Genomic DNA, 6,498 nt, shown 5'->3' on the forward strand with positions numbered 1-6,498 from the left:
AAATAAAAATGTCTCAATAAATATGACCAATAGTGACATGCCAGGAGACTCATCAAGGCATTTTTCCGCAGAGGGAAAAGTGATATTTTTCTGGGCACTGATATTTCGGGCGGGCGTTTATCTGTTTTATCAGCCACAGTAACAACAAAATCTTAGCCCTTCAGCCACAATTGCCCAAAGAATGGCGATTGCAGTCTTGATTTTTGTGATGAGGCTGTCTTTATTCCAATCGTTCATGCGAAACTAACATTTCCTCTATCATGATAACTTCACTGTATATACCACCTTCTTTTGAAATTAATTTTATCCTTATTATGGTAACTTGAAACTGTATCTAAATTCTTGCTATGTTTCGAAAGGCAGGATTAAAGACAACCCTGTTCTCTCTTCGTTTTGGGATGCTGAAAAAGTCTGTGGACACACTGTAAAACAAAATAAGGTGTATCCTCTACAGATTATTCCAAGCTTTGAATATAATCACTGCATCTCTCCTGGCTCTCATGTAGACCCCCTTTTGCAGGGCATGCTTACTGCAGAAGAAAACTAATTTAATTGATCTTAGTACCCTTTCAAGTTTCAATTTCATTCAAGAGATCACAAACTGTTTTGCATGAAAATAATGACAGTAACTTCAGGCAATTATCTGCTTGCAAAGAGCTTTACAAAATCCTGGTAGTGGGAGTCAAGTCTCTCAGGCTCTGAAATGTTTCAAATTAAAAGCAGAAAAATATAAGTCAACAAAGCAAAAATATCATTATTCCTGCACAGTTCTTATATTGTAAAATGTAGCTATCCATAATTAAGAAAAATTCATGAAAAAGTTTTCAATAGTATGATAAAGGAATAAAATACTTTATAAGAAGTGTTCGCTTAGATCAACTGTCCTTTCCTCTGAATTGTTGGTTTATTTTGTGTTTTTACTGTGAAGAAGGAACTGGGAAGGTATGTCGTCCTGTACTAATCTGGAGAAAGACATTAACAACATCACATTACTACAGCATATGAAAAATCTCGCCAAATATTTGCAGATTTTTTGGAGCATTTTGGTATCAATTGCAGCATGTACACTAGATTTCCTCAGCACACATTGTATCCAGATTTTTTTTTAGAAATTTTAAAGATATTTTTATTTCAATATTCTACAAGTTCGAATCAAGGTTATGCTGTATATGAAAGATAACAGACAACCATCAGTGGTCAGTGCCATCACTGACTATAATGTCCTTGCAGCTTTAATAGGTACTTTGAAGGTCATAGTGTCTTTGGAGAGGGATGACTATGAGGAATTCAGATATATTTCAGCAGTAAGAATAGAGATTTGGTGTTCCATGGGCCTTTTTTTGTGAAGCCTCAAAAGAGAAAAAAAAGACTGCTCAGAGTGATTCCACAACGACAGCCAAAAACCAGTGTTTGCTATAAATATATCTTGTCTTTATATGTATAATTTTGATTCCTAAAATGAATGTAAATATTTAGAAAAATCCTTAGTTTTCTGATGTTCTGAGTTGTCAATCAAAACAAAACTTATGTAAGAGATTTCAACCTCCGATCTGATTAAAAGTCTTACATGACAAATTAAAGTAATTTTCAATCCCTTTTTTGCTTGCAGCTGTCAGGAAAATTAATCCAAAATGCCAGAGGTTTTTACTCCGGCTATGGAGTCCCATAGCTTTTTAAAGAATAAAAGGAGAATTGCTGGGGGGTGCATCCTCCTTTTTATCCTAATTTCTCAGCCCCTTTTCCTTCTTTCTTTCCCTATTGTCTAGGGTACTTGAGAGGTACAGACTTCCCTAATCACCTAATACAGACCCTCTTCTAATGCGCATCCTCCCCCCCTTCCCTTTTCTTTGTTTCTCTGTTCTTTTTCTCAAACTCCAGGAATTTAGCGTGGCCTTGGGTGAGTAACAGTCCTCCAGAATTTATGGTTTCTACTATTGCTTCTTTCACCTATCAGTACCTGGCTCTATCTACCAGCAGGCCCACAGTTTGTTTGTAAAAACTCCCTCTCATTCCTTTCACATCTTTTCACTGTGTGCAATCAGTGTGTGATTGTCGAGTTACACACTTACACAAACAATGGAGACAGAAGGAAAACCTGAATTTTACTGTCAAAGTGTAACCAAATGCCCTGTCTGGAATTTTATACCAAAAATTAATAGCGATGGCTTCAGCATGATGACATATTTGCAAGACTGAATCTCATAGTTGTAGTACAAGGCATAACATTTCTGACAACAGATGACTCATGTTAAGTGAAGATGAGGGCTGCCTACCTATGTGGCTGCTCCACATTCTCCCTACAAGTGGATTTTTCACACAGAACAGCACCCTACACAAGGTAGCCTGCAGGTGTAGATATGGAATATGGCATCTTTACCAAAACAGCCCTTGCTTATTTTTTTTTTTTTTTCAAGATGCAAAAGTGCCTAATTACAAGAGACAGAATTGAGAATGTTGATTGGTGTTTCTCTGACCTTTGCATCTAAGTACCTAATCACCAGCAAGGGTCATCCTATCCTTGACCTTTCGTACAGACACATTCTTATCCCTGGACATTTCATTTTCTAGTGCCCACATCTCTCCTGCCTGAGGGAGACACATCCTGAACACATCACATGTCACCATTGAGGCAGGACAGGAACAAAAAGATTCTAATTCAGAAGACAAGAAGCAAACTGATTTATTTCAAATACACTGCTCTTTCTATAGGGAACATTGTGCAGACCAATTTCATTGGTCTTAAAGTAAAAACATGTCACGTCATTGGCGTGTGCTGAATGACGGACAGTAGCAAAACATACCTACAAACAAATGTGAACAACAAGAGAGATAGAGAATTATTTACATTCCTTTGAAACTCTTTCCCAGGCCTAGCCTGGCAGAAACCTGTCATTTTCTCTCTGACTGAACTGAGAATATCCATAATCACACGGCTCAAGGTGCCATTCTAGGGCAGGGCACCAGAACAGGTAGAGAGAGTAACACTGTGATCTAGCTACCACATACATTTTCCAGCAACACCATTCTACTAAGCAAAATTGACTACATGAAGTCTTAAGCCAAAAAAGAGCTGCATCACTAAAGGTGGACATGCTTATAGAGGAGCACACCTAATGCTAAGAGCTTTGTGTGCGAGCTGGACATTGTGCCCTGGCTGGCAGCAAATAGTTGGAGCCCCAACAAATAAGTCAGGAGCAGGCACTGACCTTCTGCTCTCAAAGGGCACAGGGACCTGCGGTGCTAGCTGGTAGGGGTGGGGGTGGCCAGTCACCTAGAGACTCTGCAGGACCCAATAAGCAAGCAGAAGACCTCAGCCAAAATATCACCATTGGACCAAGAGGCAAGTGCAAGGGGCATGAAGGGTGGCCACATAGATTGTAAGGGTGTAAAAGCCCAGGGATTCCTTAAAAACAGCACATGCTGCTACTGAGCTGATGCATCATGATCAAAATACTTCCAGGAACCCAGCATCTGGGACACTGCTATGGGAAATGTGGGGCCAAGATGGCAAAGGAAGCTTGTCTGACAGCGTGAATATGGTGCGTACAGGGATTCAAATGGTGCACCCATCAGGTCACTGGAGTCACCCACTGCAAAGTGATCTCAGTCCCACCAGTGAAAATCTCACAGGTTGTGAATGTGATTTCTAGAGTGGAATCTGAATGCTCAGACAGGAAATCCGGAAACTTGAAAAACTTAATAATAAAGACTTACATAAAAGATATTATTACCATTACTAAGGTTTTACATAAGTCCATATTATAACATAATAACAATAAAGTTACATGCAGTGTGATTGTTTGCTATTATCTACCTTAAGCCCATAATCTATAGTGCATGCTTTAAAGATGTAGAATACGTATTTTCATCTTTGTCATGCTTTGTTCTGTTTCAGAGTTAGTTGTTTTTATCTCTGAAAGTTTACTATCCTCAAACTCCATAATTGTAATTTCCATCTTGAGTCTAACAAGCTAAAGAGAACACAGATAATTTTCCTGCTTTCTCTTGAATCCTTGCTCCCTACCCTTTTACAATTCCAGTCTTATCACATGTGTGATAAAATGTACGCTTTGTTGTAATAAGCAGGATTTGATCTGACTGCAGGTTGTATCATGTTTCATTATTTTGGTCCTTTAAGTCTCATAGAGAACATTTTCTTGTTTCTACACTAAAACAGTAATGCTTTAATGCATTGAATTTGGTTTGCAAGGGCAAGCTTTGCAGGGGAGAGGGCTACAGGGATGGCTTCTGTGAGAAGCTGCTGAAAGTTTCCTCCATGTCCAGCAGAGATAATCCCTGGTGGCTCCAATACGGATGTGCTGCTGGCCAAGGCTGGGCCAGTCAGAAATGCTGGTAACACTGCTGTGATAACAGATTTAAGGTGAAAGAAAAAAAGTTCTTATGCAGATGTAATTGTGGCCAGAGAAGAGTAGGGTGAGAACATGTGAGAGGAACAATCTGCAGACACCAAGGTCAGTGGAGAAGGAGGAGTGTGGTAGTGTGTTTTTCTGTTGTAAACTTAACTTGTTTCTTGTCATCAGTTTAAAATTGTTTGTTCCATTTTATCCCCTATATATGCTTGGTTCCTCCCAAGTTGCACCCTCCCATCCTCTTGTCAGTCTCCCCACAAGACCAGCCCTTTATTCCAGACCCTTCCCCGCCAGTCCCAAAGGCACTGCCCTCCTCCCTTGTCTATCAGTGTAACCCCACTTTTGCCTTCAGAACCTTCCATATCCATCTTACTTCCCCCAAAGACCCATTGGTGTATTTTGTCCACACTCTTCCCATGTTATCCCACATTGGTTGTTTAAATGAAATCCCCACCTTGTACTTCTCCGCTTTTATCCTACTATTAGTTAAAAATTGCATCCTTGTTCCCTCCTCCCCTGTACTTAAGCTGTTGAACTGCTGTTTGAGTTGTCCCTTGTTCCTGTATCATCTCGGATATTAAAAGCTCTTGGGAACCTGCACAAGTGATCCCTCCCTTTCCTTTGTTCTGGATTCCTTGACTTGGGATAACACCAGTAGCTGCACAGAGCAGCCTGCTGCTTCTGGGAGCTAAGCAGCCCTGCTCACACCACCACCCAGACCAGCCCAAGGGGTGGAGAGGGGGTGGCCTCTCCTGGCATGGGCCAGGAGGTAGGGCTAGCTGTGGTCATCTCCAGGCAGCCAACTATGTCAGAGGAGGAGCTGCTCGAGGCATTAGAGCTGAGGTTCTCCTGCAGCCCGTGGTGCAAACCATGGCGAGGCAGCTGTGCCCCTGCAGCCCATGGAAGTCCAGGGGGATGCAGAGATCCACCTGCAGCCCATGGAAGAGACCCACGCTGGAGCAGGTGGATGCACAGAGGAGCCTGTGAACCCAAGAGAGGCCCCATGCTGGAGCAACCTGTCCTTGAAGGACTTCTACCCTGTAAAAGAGTGACCCACACTGCAGCAGTTTTGGGAGGACTGTTTTCTGTGGGATGGACTCACATTGCAGCAGGTCACTGAGAGCTGCTACTCATGAGATGGACTCATGTTGGAGAAGTTCATGGAGAACTGTCTCCCATGGGTGGGACCCCAGGGTGCAGCAGGGGAACAGCTCCCCTCCCTGAGAAGTGTCAGGCGATGAACTGCCCTAACCCCCATTCTCTGTCTCCCTGCACTGCTGCGGTAGGAGGTAGAGCTGATCTTTCCCAGTCATTATCTCAAGCCATGAACCTTTTGTTAAAATTTCTTTCCTCTGTCCAGCTGCAGAGGGAAGTGATAGAGGTTTTGGAATCTTGCCAGGTCAAACCACAACACAGATGAAGCCAGCAGCGTAGCATCAAAATACTCTGATACTAAAGGTAACATATTTAATATTGCTAAAACACTACAGTTCAGATTAGTTTAGAACCAGTTTTACATGTTACATGACCTTTTTAAAATAATATATCACAATACCTATGACTGTGTACTGAAAAGCAGTGTGTTTTAAGCCCTCTAGGCCAGGTACATTCTACATGCACATTTTCCCTTCCAGTGGCAGGATCTGGAGAAAAAGTTCGCTTCTCTTTGGTTATGGCTATTACAACATTAAACACTATTGTTCAGAAGAGTTAAAATAACAGATGCGGCATCAACTAACTTCTTCCTACTTTTGTGCTGCCTCTACTAACAAAATTCTATTTGTTTGCATTAGAAAAATTTACAAGATCCACATAAATAAGTTAATCTGCTGCCAAGCCCTTGAAAGTCATCAAAAAACATGTGTACATTGGGGCAGCATGGGTTAAATACATATTCAGTTGCTCAGGATGCACTGCACCATTCCCAATATCTACAGTCCTGTATACCAGCATACAATGTTAACTCCATCCATCACTGGATTCTTTAGCAGCTAAATGTACTATCTGAAGCATTAGGCTTCAGATTTAGAGGTAGTTTTGGAAAGCTATGAAGAGTATTTGCAGTTTGGTTTTGGGTGCAATTATTTTAACATAACTAATTTCCCCCCATTTTTTTACATTTTAAAGT

The sequence above is a fragment of the Taeniopygia guttata genome, chromosome Z (genome assembly GCF_048771995.1).
Source record: "Taeniopygia guttata chromosome Z, bTaeGut7.mat, whole genome shotgun sequence".
Lineage (NCBI taxonomy): Eukaryota > Metazoa > Chordata > Aves > Passeriformes > Estrildidae > Taeniopygia > Taeniopygia guttata.